Source organism: Schistocerca serialis, chromosome 7, assembly GCF_023864345.2.
Source record: "Schistocerca serialis cubense isolate TAMUIC-IGC-003099 chromosome 7, iqSchSeri2.2, whole genome shotgun sequence".
In the NCBI taxonomy this organism is placed as follows: Eukaryota; Metazoa; Arthropoda; class Insecta; order Orthoptera; family Acrididae; genus Schistocerca; species Schistocerca serialis.
The window spans coordinates 60,067,453-60,084,913 of record NC_064644.1 but is presented as its reverse complement, the minus strand read 5'-3'; the positions used below and the strand labels follow the sequence as shown (position 1 = coordinate 60,084,913).

Genomic DNA, 17,461 nt, shown 5'->3' with positions numbered 1-17,461 from the left:
CGTTTAACTCTTCATATCACTTTATGGTTCATTTTATATACAGTAGCGACCTTCACCGTTCTTGCTTTGTTTATGTATTATATTGTGTTACACTACTGGCCATTACAATTGCCACACCAAGAAGAAATCGAGATGATAAACTGGTATTCAGTGGACAAATATATTATACTAGAGCTGACGTGTGATTATATTTTCACGCAATTTGGGTGCATAGATCCTGAGAAATCAGTACCCAGAACAACCACCTCTGGCAGTAATAACGACCTTGATACGCTTGGGCACTGAGTCAAACAGAGCTTGGATGGCGTGTACAGGTGCAGCTGCCCATGCAGCTTCTACACGATACCACAGTTCATCAAGAGTAGTGACTGGCGTATTGTGACGAGCCAGTTGCTCAGCCACCATTGACAAGACGTTTTCAATTGGTGAGAGATCTGGAGAATGTGCTGGCCAGGGCAGCAGTCGAACATTTTCTGTATCCAGATAGGTCCGTACAGGACCTGCAACATGCGGTCGTGCATTATCCTGCTGAAATGTACGGCTTCGCAAGGTTCGAATGAAGGGTAGAGCCACGGGTCGTAACACATCCGAAATGTAACGTCCACTGTTCAAAGTGCCGTCAATGCCAACAAGAGGTGACCGAGACGTGTAACCAATGGCACCCCATACCATCACGCCGGGTGATACGCCAGTATGGCGATGACGAATACTCGCTTCCAATGTGCGGTCACCGCAATGTCGCCAAATACGGATGGGAACACCATGATGCTGTAAACAGAACCTGAATTCATCCGAAAAAATTACGTTTTGTCATTCGTGCACACAGGTTCGTCGTTGAGTACACCATCGCAGGCGCTCCTGTCTGTGATGCAGCGTCAAGGGTAACCGCAGCCATGGTCACCGAGATGATAGTCCATGCTGCTGCTAACGTCATCGAACTGTTCGTGCAGATGGTTGTTGTCTTGCAAACGTCCCCGTCTCTTGACTCAGGGATCAGGACGTGGCTGCACGATCCGTTACAGCCATGCGGATAAAATGCCTGTCATCTCGACTGCTAGTGATACAAATGGTTCAAATGGCTCTGAGCACTATGGGACTTAACTTCTGAGGTCATCAGTCCCCTACAACTTAGAACTACTTAAACCTAACTAACCTAAGGACATCACACACATCCATGCCCGAGGCAGGATTCGAACCTGCGACCGTAGCGGTCGCGCGGTTCCAAACTGTAGCGCCTAGAACCGCGCGGCCACTCTGGCCGACGACTCCTAATGATACGAGGCCGTTGTGATCCAGCACGGCGTTCCTTATTACCCTCCTGAACCCATCGATTCGATATTCTGCTAACTGTCATGAATCTCGACCAACGTGAGCGGCAATGTCGCGATACGATAAAAGCGCAATACGGCTACAATCCGACCTTTATAAAAGTCGGAAACGTGATGGTACGTATTGCTCCTTCTTACACGAGGCATCACAACAACGTTTCACCAGGCAAGGCCGATCAACTGCTGTTTGTGTATGAGAAATCGCTTGGGAACTTCCCTCATTTCAGCACGTTGTAGGTGTCGCCAGCGGCGCCAACCTTGTGTGAATGCTCTGAAAAGCTAATGATTTGCATATCATAGCATCTTCTTCCTGTCTGTTAAATTTCGCGTCTGTAGCACGTCATCTTCGTGGTGTAGCAATTTTAATGGCCAGTAGTGTATACGCCAGACATACACTACATTGTAAACTTGCTGATATTCTAACGTTCAGGGGCCTGTGGATGGCAGCAATGAAGTGCTGAAACTGATAGCTTATTAAAAAAAAATCAGAACTGGTTGAGATACGGCTGTTGTGTAGTTTTTGCTCTACTTACGGCCACCTCAAAGTCGAGCGCCATCCCAGAGCACTGCATTTTAGTTTACGTGGAGATTAATAGCAAAACGTCGGGGCTGCACCGGCTAATGCTTTGCAGCAACGCGTGGTGCAGTCCAGGTGTTACGGTATGAGTGCTGCGGTTCGGTGTTCGGTGACGGCGGGTACTTTACAGTCGGCCGCCACCGCAAGAGCAGTCCTGCCCGTGAAACCGCGCGACAGCGGGCCGCGCCCGCCGCTTCCTTTTGCTCTCGCTGCGCGTCTGGTGCTGGGACTGTGTCGCTCTTGCACCTCGCCGTCCCAAGGAGATCCAGTTGCAGAGATATGTCTAGGTTCAAATGGCAGCCTCCTCGTTGCAACGGCGAATAACGATCAGTTCCTCACATCCGGACAGACGTCCCGAGACGTCGAGGAATGCGACCGCTAAGAAGCGAACTCGCCGAGGTGTTTTTACAACTCCCTGTGGTTAATGTGAGAGGCAAAAAATTTCGGCCTCGAAAAGACCTCTATCATCCCTGGTTTCTGCCTCATCGCTTCCTGTCAGTCTGTCACTCCGTTATTACGATCGCCCTTCCTACTGCCGTTCTATACTCCGCTCATATCGTGTGATATGTTCGGCTACTTACAGAGGTCAAACATGGGCTGTAATTACCGTATGGTACCATACTTGGTAGATATTCTAATGCATTAATGCGGAACCGATTTACATTGGGAAAAGTTTAGTTCCATTTTTGGACGCCAGGTGCAAATCTGGTCTGTGAATGCAGGAAAGACGTGTAGGAATATCTCCACTTGTAATGGAAGCGGAACGAGACGTGGGCAGGAGAGGTCAAACACTTGAGGCGTTGATATTATTAACCACCCCTTAGACAATTTGTTTAATATGAGCACTAGAGACGTCGACGAGATCCTGTACAGCGCCAGACTTGCACCTGGTGACTAAAATTGAAACTAATTCTTTTTTTCCTGCGCAAATCTGTCCCACATTAACACAGAAGAATATCCACCAAGTTTTGCTGCCATACGATAATTGCATTCCAAACTAGACCTCTATGAGTAGCTGCTCTTAAATTCTACAAACAGTTTCCGTTATTTGTGTCCGTTTAAAGTTTTTTTTTTTTTTCTTCAACTGGAGCCTCTAGTGTCAACTATCCGTGTGTGTCTCAGCAGACGTCCCAGTAACTTGTTTCTTCTTATGATCAAGACCAGTCTGTTCTCGAGTTCTGACACCTGATACCATACTTCGCAACATTCTACGTCAACATCACACTCCAGTTGTTCTGATGTCTTCGTCTCCAGATTTCATGTTTCACACTCCACTTGTGTAATGGTAGGTCTAGATCATTCTTTAAGGATTTTCTGTCTACATTTCATACCATATCTGATACCATATTTAACTCTCAGACGTCTTTAATACTAGTAGCCTTCATTATGTAGGGAAACCATTGTTCGACTAGATCGTCCCACTCTTTAGTCATCATTTGTAATCTTCTTGCTCGATAAGAGAATTTTCCAACTATTGTTGTTACATGGTCGTTCTCCATTTCGATATTCAACAAGTCGACAGAGCCGTCGTCTTAGCTTAGTTTATAACCAGTGTTGTTCTCTAGTAATACTGTCCGTCCCACTGTCTTATTTTTGGTCAGAAGCGCTGCGTTATCGACACTTCCATTTATCTTTTCAAGTATGCTCCCTGAAGCGGCACTTTCCTGTCATTATTAGATAAACTTTTGTCTGGCATTGTGGAAGGATATTTTGATTTGCATAAAGTATACGTCTTTCCCTTTCATTACTCATCTTCTTATTGTGTTTCTTTTTTCAGTTTCTTTCATTAAAACATACATTTCTCGTGCCTTTTTCAGTTATTTCCATGATAGATAATCAGGTATTCTTGATTTTTTTTATTATTTTTTACATTTTGTGGGCTCGTTTACTGATGTAATATGCATAGTGGACATTTCGTGGCATCACGTTTTTCTTTTTCTTTTTATTCCGTGTCACTTTTTGATATCACAATTATCCATTATTGTGATAAAGCCTCACGTTGTCCATTCAGATTATAGCATAACAGTAAAAATTAATATCCAACTACCTGTTAACGTCGAAATCGACAGAAACTGAACACACACTTTTACTAGAGAGGGCAAGGAAGTTGCTCGAGCTCTTGTTCCAGAAACCATAAATTTGTACCTCATGTGATTTAGGAGATCGACGGATAACCTGAATCTTTATTTCTGTGTCGGTATGAAAGCAGAACTAACAGAAGTAACTACGTGTAGCACCTCTTTTTTCTGTATTATATTTTTAAATATTTTTACTTCGCTCCAAATGTGTTCTTTAATGGAGCACTAATATTTTTGTTATATGATTCAGGAGATTATTATATTCCCAGAGACATTCTGGTGCTTTTTGCACCATTTTTCCTGCAAAAGAACATTTCACACTCTAAATAGTCAATATGGCACAATTGTCCAAAGTTTGGTTGCAGTCTGCTGCCTGTTTACATCCACGTGGTCTGTTGGTAGGACAAATTTCCGCCACTTGTCCGTATTGTTTTTAAAACATGTTTCCTATGTCCCTCATAGTGCTATCGTGCGCAGAAATATGTTAAATATGTGTTTAGTTCTCTATAGTTACCGTAGCACTATAGATCGTTTCCATTTTGCAGTGGAGCACCTCTACTTTACAATCTAAGTACAGTAGGCCTAGTCACCAATCAGCCGGTTGGCCACTTTCTGTCTGGTATCGTTAGAAGAACCATCTCATTCACAAGTTTTCTTTCTGCCGAAACAATGTCAAAGGTTCTTAGAATATCCATCCAAACTGAAACGTGTGATTATTTTTAATTTGACGATAGTGAATTTCAAGGTTTTATAAGGAGCAGTCAAATGCAAACGAGACAGATGGAAAAAAGTCAGCAAACTGCTCATATTATTTCAAAAGTAATAACCATAACTATTAATACATTTATCCCACTGTTAGACAAGACGGTCACGGCGTTGATGGAAAAATACACTCCTGGAAATTGAAATAAGAACACCGTGAATTCATTGTCCCAGGAAGGGGAAACTTTATTGACACATTCCTGGGGTCAGATACATCACATGATCACACTGACAGAACCACAGGCACATAGACACAGGCAACAGAGCATGCACAATGTCGGCACTAGTACAGTGTATATCCACCTTTCGCAGCAATGCAGGCTGCTATTCTCCCATGGAGACGATCGTAGAGATACTGGATGCAATCCTGTGGAACGGCTTGCCATGCCATTTCCACCTGGCGCCTCAGTTGGACCAGCGTTCGTGCTGGACGTGCAGACCGCGTGAGACGACGCTTCATCCAGTCCCAAACATGCTCAATGGGGGACAGATCCGGAGATCTTGCTGGCCAGGGTAGTTGACTTACACCTTCTAGAGCACGTTGGGTGGCACGGGATACATGCGGACGTGCATTGTCCTGTTGGAACAGCAAGTTCCCTTGCCGGTCTAGGAATGGTAGAACGATGGGTTCGATGACGGTTTGGATGTACCGTACACTATTCAGTGTCCCCTCGACGATCACCAGTGGTGTACGGCCAGTGTAGGAGATCGCTCCCCACACCATGATGCCGGGTGTTGGCCCTGTGTGCCTCGGTCGTATGCAGTCCTGATTGTGGCGCTCACCTGCACGGCGCCAAACACGCATACGACCATCATTGGCATCAAGGCAGAAGCTACACTCATCGCTGAAGACGACACGTCTCCATTCGTCCCTCCATTCACGCCTGTCGCGACACCACTGGAGGCGGGCTGCACGATGTTGGGGCGTGAGCGGAAGACGGCCTAACGGTGTGCGGGACCGTAGCCCAGCTTCATGGAGACGGTTGCGAATGGTCCTCGCCGATACCCCAGGAGCAACAGTGTCCCTAATTTGCTGGGAAGTGGCGGTGCGGTCCCCTACAGCACTGCGTAGGATCCTACGGTCTTGGCGTGCATCCGTGCGTCGTTGCGGTCCGGTCCCAGGTCGACGGGCACGTGCACCTTCCGCCGACCACTGGCGACAACATCGATGTACTGTGGAGACCTCACGCCCCACGTGTTGAGCAATTCGGCGGTACGTCCAACCGGCCTCCCGCATGCCCACTATTTGCCGTCGCTCAAAGTCCGTCAACTGCACATACGGTTCACGTCCACCCTGTCGCGGCATGCTACCAGTGTTAAAGACTGCGATGGAGCTCCGTATGCCACGGCAAACTGGCTGACACTGACGGCGGCGGTGCACAAATGCTGCGCAGCTAGCGCCATTCGAAGGCCAACACCGCGGTTCCTGGTGTGTCCGCTGTGCCGTGCGTGTGATCATTGCTTGTACAGCCCTCTCGCAGTGTCCGGAGCAAGTATGGTGGGTCTGACACACCGGTGTCAATGAGTTCTTTTTTCCATTTCCAGGAGTGTATTTTCGGTTGCCTACGGAAACATGATTGTACACAGGCGTGCACCTCTTTGCCTGAAGCAAAGCGACGGCCGCGAATGTCTTTCTTCAGGGCTCCAAAAATACGGACATCGCATACTGAGGAAGCTAGACTGCACTGAGAATTTGCAAGGGCTTCCCAGCGAAACGCTGCCCCAGCGAAACGCCTGCAGCGTAATGGCAACAGCATAATGGGGGCGGGCATTATCCTGCAACAGAATGATGCCGTCCGCAAACCCGCTGCTAAATAGTTGACTTTCTGGAACACGTCGCCACGATTAACACACAGCGGTACGTGGACACTTTACACAAACTGAAGCGTGCTATCCATTCCTGAGGCCCAGGAATGTTGACGGACGACTTCATTCTGTTACAGGATAAAGCCCGCCCGCATGTTGTCAAGGTTGTTTCGACTGCGCTGCAGATGCTTGGCTCTGAAACCTTTACACTTCCTCCAAACAGAGCCGATCTAAAAAATGTTCAAATGTGTGTGAAATCTTATGTGACTTCACTGCTAAGGTCATTAGTCCCTAAGCTTACACATTACTTAACCTAAATTATCCTGAGGACAAACACACACTCACCCATGCCCGAGGGAGGACTCGAACTTCCGCCGGGACCAGCTGCACAGAACCGATCTCTCCCCAAGCGATCTCCATATTTTTGGACCCGTTAAGAAACACTTTCGCGGCCGTCTATTTGCTTCAGACGAAGAGGTCCACGCTTTGGCACAATCATAGTTCAGTAGGCAACCGCAAGCATTTCTCCATGACAGCACTGACCGTCTTCTCTAACAGTGAGACAAAGGTATCAACAATTATGGCAATAACTTTTGAAATAAAGAACAGTTTACTCACTTTTTTCCCAGTTGACTGTCCCATACATATAGATGATATACACTGAAAAGTAAAAGAAACTGGTACACCAGCCTAATATAGTGTAGGGCCCCCGCGAGCGCGCAGAAGTGCCGCAACACGACGTGGCATGGACTCGACTATGCCTAAAGTAGGGCTGGAGGGAAATGACACCATGAATCCTGCAGGGCTGTCCACAAAACCGTAAGAGTACGAGGAAGTGGAGACGTCTTCTGAACGGCACGTTGCAAGGCATCCCAGATGTTCTCAATAATGTTCATGTTGAGGAGCTTAGAGGCCAGTGGAAGTGTTTAAGCTCGGAAGAGTGTTCCTGGACAACTCTGTACCAATTCTGGACGTGTGGGGTGTTGCATTGTCCTGCTGGAACTGCCCAAGCCCACCAGAATGCACAATGGACGCGAATGGATGCAGGTGATCAGACAGGGCGCTTATGTACGTGCCACCTGTCAGAGTCGTATCTTCACGTATCAGGGGTCCCACATCACTCCAACCTCACACACCCCACTCCATTACAAAGTCTCCACCAGCTTGAACAGTCCCCTGCTGACATGCAGGGTCCATGGATTCATGAGGTTGTCTCCATAACCGCACACGTCCATCTGCTCGATACAATCTGAAACGAGACTCGTCCGACCAGGCAGAATGTTTCCAGTCATCATGAGTCCAATGTCGGTGTTGACGGGCCCAGGTGAGGCGTAAAGATTTGTGTCGTGAAATCATCAACGGTACATGTGTGGGCTTTCAGCTCCGAAACCCTATAACGATGATGCTTTGTTGAATAGTTCGCACGCCGGCCGCTGTGGCCGTGCGGTTCTAGGCGCTTCAGTCCGGAACCGCGGGACTGCTATGGTCGCAGGTTCGAATCCTGCCTCGGGCATGGATGTGTGTCATGTCCTTAGGTTAGTTAGGTTTAAGTAGTTCTAAGTTCTAGGGGACAGATGACCTAAGATGTTAAGTCCCATAGCGCTCAGAGCGATTTGAACCTATTTTGAACCAATAGTTCGCACGCTAACACTTGTTGACGGTCCAGCATTGAAATATGCAGAACGCTGCGGAGGGGTGGAACTATGTCTTTACTTACTTTATCATTTAAACACTGACCTACAGAATTTTACATGACATAGACAACTCAAGCTTAACTTATTCATTTATTACCCACAATACACAAGCCCAACGTAATCTGACTGCTAAACAGTGACAACATGACTTCCAATAATTCACACAAAAGAGTGGGCCTGAATTGTAAGAAATCTTAACAATAATAAAAGTCCAAAAAGTATGAAATTAGAGAAATATGCATTTACCTCCAGCTCTGTTAATTGCCTAAACTCATTTAAAACACGAACCCCATTTTTCTTAAAAGGCACTTACCTCACAGAAACTCTTCATAACAAGAACTACAGCAATTACTGCAAGCAGCAACTACAGCCATCTAATTAAAAAGATTCTAACTACTATAGACTCTAACTAACTACTAGGTTGAAGAGCAAACAATGTAATAAAATCTTACCTTATTCGTGTGACATCCAGTTCTAAACATTATATACTTGTCAATAATTCCACTGTTCAAATACTATCAATAACATCCATCATCCTCCATTTCCTTGCATCTCACTTTACAATGCATGTCCTACCAACACAGAGTCTCCACTATGAAAACCATGTCCATACACTTCTCTATCCACTTGCTGACTGCTAGTCCGTCCAACCACAGAATCCCTTGCCGAGGGCGCAGAGCGCTGTCAACAATATTAACACAGTCTGTAGCGCTGTCAACATACAAACAGGCTACTTACAAGGGTTGCTCTTCTGTCACGTTAAACGATCCTCTTCAGTCGTCGCTGGTCCCGCCCGTTCTTGCAGGATCTTTTTCCGGCCGCAGTGACGTGAGAGATTTGATGTCTTACTAGACTGCTGATATTCACAATACACTTGTGAAATGGTGGTATGGGAAAATCCCCACTTCATGGCTACCTCGGAGATGCTGTGTCCCATCGCTCGTGCGCCGACTATAACACCTCGTTCAAACTCACTTCAATCTTAATAACCTACGATTGTAGCAGCAGAAACCGATCTAACAACTGCGCCAGACACTTGTCTTTAGGCGGTGCCGACCGCAGCGCCGTATTCCGCCTGTTTACATATCTCTGTATTTGAATACGCATGCCTATACCACTATGAAAGGGAAGCAGTGGTTGGGAGGGGAGTGAGACAGGGTTGTAGCTCATCCCCGATGTTATTCAATCTGTATATTGAGCAAGCAGTAAAGGAAACAAAAGAAAAGTTCGGAGTAGGTATTAAAATCCATGGAGAGGAAATAAAAACTCTGAGGTTCGCTGATGACATTGTAATTCTGTCAGACACAGAAAAGGACCTGGAAGAGCAGCTGAACGGAATGGACAGTGTCTTGAAAGGGGGGTATAAGATGAACATCAACAAAAGCAAAACGAGGGTAATGGAATGTAGTCGAATTAAGTCTGGAGATGCTGAGGGAATTAGATTAGGAAATGAAACACTTAAAGTAGTAAAGGAGTTTTGCTATTTGGGGAGCAAAATAACTGATGATGGTCGAAGTAGAGAGGATATAAAATGTAGACTGGCAATGGCAAGGAAAGCGTTTCTGAAGAAGAAAAATTTGTTAACATCGAGTATAGATTTAAATGTCTGGAAGTCGTTTCTGAAAGTATTTGTATGGAGTGTAGCCATGTATGGAAGTGAAACGTGGACGATAAATAGTTTAGACAAGAAGAGAATAGAAGCTTTCGAAATGTGTTGCTACAGAAGAATGCTGAAGATTAGATGGGTAGATCACATAACTAATGAGGAAGTATTGAACAGAATTTGGGAGAAGAGGAGCTTGTGGCACAACTTGACTAGAAGGAGGGATCGGTTGGTAGGACATGTTCTTAGACATCGAGAAATCACGAATTTAGTATCGGAGGGCAGCGTGGAGGGTAAAAATCGAAGAGGGAGACCAAGAGATGAACACACTAAGCAGATTCAGAAGGATGTAGGCTGCAGTAGGTACTGGGAGATGAAGAAGCTTGCACAGGATAGAGTAGCATGGAGAGCTGCATCAAACCAGTCTCAGGACTGAAGACCACAACAACAACAACATACCAGTTTCTTCGTCGCTTCTGTGTATTTATGTGTATACACCCGCATAACTCTTGAAACCATCAATGGCACTTCTTTCAGCAGGGGAGGCAAAGTCTACCGCAAGAAATGCCGATAGTTCCGGCCTGTTAGCGGACATGGGAGGAACACTGGTCCCAAAATATGGTCGCCAATTATCCCGGCCCACACATTCCTTCTACTCTGATGCTGGTGATTTGCTGTCACCACACCACCCTCTAGGAGGAAGCCATGCACTTGTAATTGTGACTGCATGGTACAGTCCGTTTTATACCGCAGTCTCAGTGACGAAGTATTATTGAATAAATGGTCTCTAGCATGAAACCATGCATCTCCCGACATGCATTTCAATAGGTCTTCTTTTGTTCCGTATCCTCTCATCGATCAATCTCTTGTGAAAAGAGCGAATGCCATTTTAACGCAAACTAAATGCCAACCACTGTAGAGACTTACTGTCCGCCTAGTTACTTATATTCTCGAAAAACTCTTATAAAAATTCAATATATTTTATTGACTGTGTTATGTTTACAGGTCGCAAAGTGAAGACTGCAGACCACATAGCGTTTGAAAGTACTCAATTGGTCACACACAACGGAATCAACGAGAGATCTTCCACAACATGAGATGCTATTACGATATGAGACTACATGCTGCAGAGAAACTTCGTGCAGTCCTACACATTCAGGTAAGCGGCGTAGTTGTGTCCTCCGACGGTCACACCTTTCATTTTCTTGTAGGACCAGGACATCAACTTCACTCGCAACTAAACCTACGCTTGGGAAGCACATACTCACTACTGCATGCTCAAGTGTCCATAAGTTTGAAAAGTCAAGCCATGCTTCGGAACAAACATACAGTAACTCGTTTTTCGAAACCAAGGAACGATCAATAGGGAGTCACCGTTTATCGACCTAGTTCTTGGTCGTTGTGTGCCTGTGAGACATTCAAAAGGATTACAAAAGTTCGTTTAAATAGTCCTCAGTAACTATAAAAAATCGTTTGTAGCTGTAGATGCAATGTGATTTTAGAAAAAGAAGCAGTAGCATGGATAATCTCTCTGGAGACTGCTGAAAGTATAAGATTGAATCTTTTGAGATGTGATATTACATGCGAATTCTGAAAAACTGTTTGTGTGTGCTTTTGTTTACTAATCTTGATAAGTAACTTCATTATAAATCAATTTTTGTTCGCGATCAGAGATGTCTGGTGCAAAGAGATGTCAAAGTTTCATCGCAGTGTTTGTAACATGTCTTGTCTCTGCTCATGTTTACATTCGTGTTACGTGCATTGGTAAGGGCCATTTGCGTATTACGAAAGTAAGAAGTTTTGGTGCTACAGTGGATAAAATTAACTTACGGCAGCGGCGGCGTTGTGTGCTGATGTTGGCAACGACCGGCCATGAAGTAAATAATTAATGCTGTTCCTGCTCTGTGGTTGACAGGTTCTTCGGTGCATCCTTGTCTGGTCGGTAAAATAATTACCCTCGTAAGGCGAAATTTCATAACAAAACTTTGGCGTTAGCATGAACGCCACATAATTTCCAGCATTAATCGGTCGTTGCCAACATGAGCCTACTACGCCGCCGCTGCCGTAAGTAAAATTCAACCATACAGTGCAGTAAAGATCTCGTCAAAAAGCATCATCTTCTAGCGCAATTTGCTGTGCTAAAATGTCGAAAAATATGCCATCACTGTATAGAGCATCATTGTAACATTACTGCAGGAATGTTGTACATCAAAAAAGATTTTTTTGTTCAGACAATAAAGCCAGTTACATTTTTCTAACGTAGAACATGATGCACTAATCTCCTTCGCTCGTAAAATGATGCATGCTGAGGTGAAAATTACTGTAAAACAACAGGTAATGAAACTTCGACCTTTGTACAACCAGTAGCATAGCTTCAGATCGAAATGTTAGTATACGTATTTACAAACAATTAAGACGTGGAAATAGAATTGTAGCCCTTAATTTGAGTGTTCACAGTCTTGCTTTTGAGCGTAGGTTACATATTAACTGCACTCTTCCACTATCTGAAGTCTTACTTCAGCAAAACAATTTTATAGTGCAGTTTAGACTTGACAATCAAATTCACATAGCCACTGTGTGTATGCTTACATACTTTGGACAACAGTACATCGTGTTTCTACTATCAGTAACATAGACTCATTGAAGCCTAGGAGAAACTGTTAGCCGCCCACATAATATGTTATTTTAGCCACATATTTTTTATACTGTTAAATGAAACAAAGCAAGATGTATTCTAGTATCAGTAACACAGACTCATTTAAGCCTAGGAAAAACTGTTAACTGCCGACTTAATATGTTATTTTAGCCACATATTTTTTATACTGTTAAATGGAACAAAGCAAATAATTTATACACGGAAATAGCATTGCAGCAATTACATTCAGAGTCTACAGTCATGATTAAGGCGCCGCACATTAATTATATTTCTCCACAAGCTGACGGTAATTCAGACTGCCTGTCTGTGTTTATGTCCTTGTCTGCTTAGCGTTGTATTTTAGCCAACTTGTGTTTTGCACAGTTATGTGCTTGTTCAGGTTCATTTTGATGCATCGCCTCATTTATGCCTTCACCTTCTGGCACTTGACGTAAACATTGTATTTTTGTGTTGCTGACATATTTTTACAGACATTTTAAATGTAGAAATAACGTTCTGATACTTGACAAGCATCATGTGCTTTGTAGAATAATTTAATTTGAAGATTAGTTTGCTCCATGCAGTTCAGAGATTGAATTGTGGACATTCACAAGTGCTTCCACTTTTTGGTGACGACAAGCAACAAGAGCATAAAGCAGCAGTTGAGTTTATTACGTATTTTCAAGTTTAGCGGAATAATAGTTGAAGTAAAACTGGTCTCCGGCAGCTACATATATGTATTTCGTTAGTTACATTGCATGGGCGAATGTTGGTTTACAGCTATGAAGATTTTCTCTAAGATTTCTGAGAAGAGCTTTAGCGGTTCTAGCAGATTTTTTGTAGCATTTACCTGTATGTTGTAATTCGTATTATCACGTAAATCCTTCAAAGATGACAAGAGTTGATCCCTAAACATTTTCAACAAATTAATACCCATCCATAACGAACTAGAGGTGAACAGTAGCCTTCTAAAAGGATTTGAATACCACGAATTCATCTGAGAAAAGTGGGTGGACTCAGAACTTCGTATTCAGTGAAGGGACCGCAGAGCGTGGTCCTGAGTGGCAGAGTGTTCGCATTTAAGGTCCTTATAATGGGCTGCCAGCTATACTGCTCATCCTCGTCGGTAAGTGACTGGTACGTTACAGCGGAGGCGACTGCGACTGCGTCCCGGCGCTGGCAGTTCCAAGTGCGATGGTCTCTCGAAAGCAGCGGATCCTCGACTAGAACTCAAGGACTTAAGCGGTTTCTGCTGTCACGTTAGTCGCTTATGTGGTCGCTCCTGTACAAGGGCAGTCGCAAAAGGGACCGCAGCCTCGAAGAGTGCCGTATTGATTTCGGTATTACTCCGCTGGCACTGTAATCTACTGCTAACAGCAACAGGTTCCCACAGGTTTCTGCGGGAGGCAGAGCTCAGATTGCATGTGTATGACTCTCTCAAAGCCCTGCGGTGTCGGGCTGTGAGGAGAAGAGGGGCGTGGGCGACCGCGTCTGCGGCTGCGTGACCGCCCCAGTCCAATTCTGGATCGAAATAGTGAGACGCCGGGGTGAAGAAAGCGTGCGGAGAACCCTCGGTGAGTCCTGGGCTGGCTGTAGGAATTCAGAACCTTCTCAGCAACAAATGCTTGTGCTGTTAGTTAGTTACATGTTCCATTGTTCATCAGAAAGATTCTCTTAACGAAATGATATGGAACGAGTCAAGTTACAGGATGTATGTACATCATTAGTGTTAACATTAGTGAACATATTATTTTTACTCCTACTCATGCAGCTGCACAGTTTTCTTTCACCGGCTGCCAGTTTGTAATCAGAAATTCGTCAGTGGAATAGAAGGAGTTGTCCTGGAGAAACGATTTTAAATTGAGCCAGTGACAGCTTTGACAGTGGGTAATAAGGCTAATTTTACGTCTAGTGCCTTAGGTATCGACAACACCGTTGTTCTCAAATTGTGATGGACTATGTACAACGAATTTCATTGGACAGTGTATGTATTGTGACGGGGCAGTTAAAATTCATACCTCCTTGAAGAGGCACCCCACATGACGTCCGTGAGTGAACGCTGTTCGCTTTTGTACAATCAGTTCTTTCCTTCTTGGTAATAAGTTACCCCAGAAAGTTATTCCTTAAGACAATTTTAGTCAGAATATGCAAAATATGTAAGGAGGATGATACGTTTGTTTCCAGCATTAGAAATTATACGAAGAGAAAAAGCACCTGAACTTAATCGTATGAGAAGCTCAGTAATATGCTTCTTCGAGTTCAAGTTTTCATCAGTATGTAGTCTACACCGAAAAATTTGGAGCTTTCTACCCCATTTACTGACTCCTGCTCATATGCTACAATTTGTTCTTCAGAACTTAATATAGTGTGTTTTTTCAGAATTTAGGAAGAGTCCATTTTCAGATACCCACTTAGTAATGCTTTGAAAAATATCGCTTAGCAACTCTTCTGTTGCTTTCTCTCTAATGGGATTTATTGTAACACCACTATTGTCTGCTTAAAGTATCAATTCTGCTTGTTGAATGTTAGATGGAAGTTCATTCACATATGTAACGAATAGGAGCGGAGCCAAAGCTGAACCCTGTGGGACTCCCTTTGCGATATTTTTTTCCCGTCTCTAAAATTTTCTACCTTGCCGACATTGTTCGTTTTAACCACTTGGAAACTCTTGGCCTAAATAGTTTGTTACTGTACAGGCAGGGGCTGATTGTGCTTGTGCCAAGTTATGAACACAATCCGGTGGGTGAAATTATTGATTGTGGCATTTCTGACAGGAATAATTATTTCTCTTTCGCTATTAATTTGAAACTTTAATATTGGGTTTATCGTCTCTTATTTTTCGTTGTTTTGGTTCCAACAGAGTCCACAATCTCCGCAAAAGGTTCGAATGATAACGCATTAGGTCGCAGCGCAATATTGCTCTGACTTCGTACCCTATGGTGAAGCAGATGTCGGATGCAGCAGCTGGTAGGCTCTGTTACCCCATCTGCACGATACAGTTGCGCTTGCCGTTTCACGTTTAATCGCGAACGAAAGTCCTAGCTTCTGTTAAAGCTAATGGACATTAAAACTGTACCATATCGCAGGACAGCAAGTGCTAAGCGGTGACCGCGATCTCCGTCGACATCCTCCAAGTGCACTACCTGGACTCAGCCGCTGAAGTCAACGGAAGTGGGGTGAGGCGGCAGTGCACCGGAGTTTTATGAGTCCGGAGCGACAGCTTTTCAGTATTCTTCCGACCTCAGAAATAGGTCTCGTACCGTCTCCTGGGAAGAGAACAGGCAAAGTTCTACCTTCTGGGACGCAGAATGCAGGCAAAGTCTTAGATCCACAGAGGTTCCTCATCTTGTATTAACGCCTACCAATCACAGTAATTTTTCATATCTTTTGAAGAACAAGGAACCGTTCATATTTCTAACAGAAATTTAATGGATATCGCCTTTTCACGGAAATAAATAAATCCTCTCATAATGATCATATTAGGTTCCAGGTTCCAGAATAGTGCTCTCCAGTACTTGAGGAACCTGGCTGTCACTGTCTTCTTCTTCTCCGATTAGAAATAAAATCAACAGCAAAATGAAAAGTAAACCGTCGTGTCAGTTCTAAAGAACCGGGTCAGATTCTGTAAGAATATGTACGCTTTTCTGGTTACTTATGGTCGCTGTCTTTCTCAGTGGCACCACACACCAGCACACGCACGCGTGTGAACACGAGGCAAGGCTGACCGGATTTGGCGTAACGCAACTGGCTGTACTGGATTAAGTATAATGTCTCTTCAGGTTTGTTCATATTGTACAGTTTCTTTTCAAATGCATGCTTAAGTGCAGCACATCAGAATAGTCATACTGGATTCTGAGTACAAGAATTCATTAAATGAAGCTGCTCGTGAAATGTCATTCTACGTTCTCCAGGACGGCCATACAATTCAAAGTGACTACGTTCTTGTCGTGCCATTGGTGGTGATGTCTGATAACGTGGCCAACCACGCACGATTATGCTATTATACATTGTATGAGAATTTATTAGTTGTTAGACTCTTGACACAGTAAGGCTGTTCTGATGGGTCATATTGAAGTACACTTTTTGAAAATGGATGGACAGCAGAAACTGCACATAATGGAAATAAAATTAAGGTTTTACTTCATCCGATAACAGCTAGTGTTACCATGCAGAAATCTTTTAATTATTGTATTAATAACCGTAAGATGTGAGCTTGTGTGTGTGTGTGTGTGTGTGTGTGTGTGTGTGTGTGTGTGTGTGTGTGTACGCACAGATATGGCAGGCCACAATAAGGCAAGTATAATGCAGTAGGTCGTAAAAATTTTAAAAAAAATTGAAATTGTACGTTCACATTTTGCTTCATTACACAGACTAGACATTTGCTCTGTTGCCTGTGGAATACATGAGTGCCTACTGAAGTCTCTTTTATTACCAAATGAGAAATCATTAAGCATATAACGTCACCGATTTTCTTCAAATGACTTTTTTCCCCATGTGGTAGCCGTTTCTCAGGCTCTTTCTCCAATATATCCCTTATTTCTCTGTTACGATCTTGGCGGACGCAAAAGAACCCTCCATGCTCAATTGATGAAGCAGCCGGTTGGAAGACGCGTCATCTGTACTTGGACGGATGTGATGAACCGAGCAGCTGCTTTTGATCAAACAAAAAAACACTTTCTATATCTGATCGAGATCGTCTTATAATGTACTTGCTCTAGAATTACCAAAGGTATTCACCTGATGTGTCATGAGTCATCGTTCCGTGGGGACGAAATGTTACACGTTCAAGAATACATAGAGAACGTCCTCTGCCGGCCGATGTGGCCGAGCGGTTCTAGGCGCTTCAGTATGGAACCGCGCGACCGCTAAGGTCACAGGTTCGAATCCTGCCTCGGGCATGGATGTGTGTGATGTCCTTAGGTTAGTTAGGTTTAAGTAGTTCTAAGTCTAGGGGACTGATGACCTCAGATGTTAAGTC

At 44.2% G+C, this 17,461-nt stretch overlaps 1 long non-coding RNA gene across 1 annotated transcript in view; it reads left to right on the top strand.

Moving 5' to 3' along the window:
* The window catches only part of LOC126412815 (uncharacterized), a 144,926-nt gene that overhangs the window by 68,456 nt on the left and 59,009 nt on the right, over nt 1–17,461 (top strand). Inside the window, exon 2 of the long non-coding RNA XR_007575348.1 lies at nt 10,854–11,007. This is a non-coding gene — a long non-coding RNA (uncharacterized LOC126412815). The remainder of the gene's footprint in view (nt 1–10,853; nt 11,008–17,461) is intronic.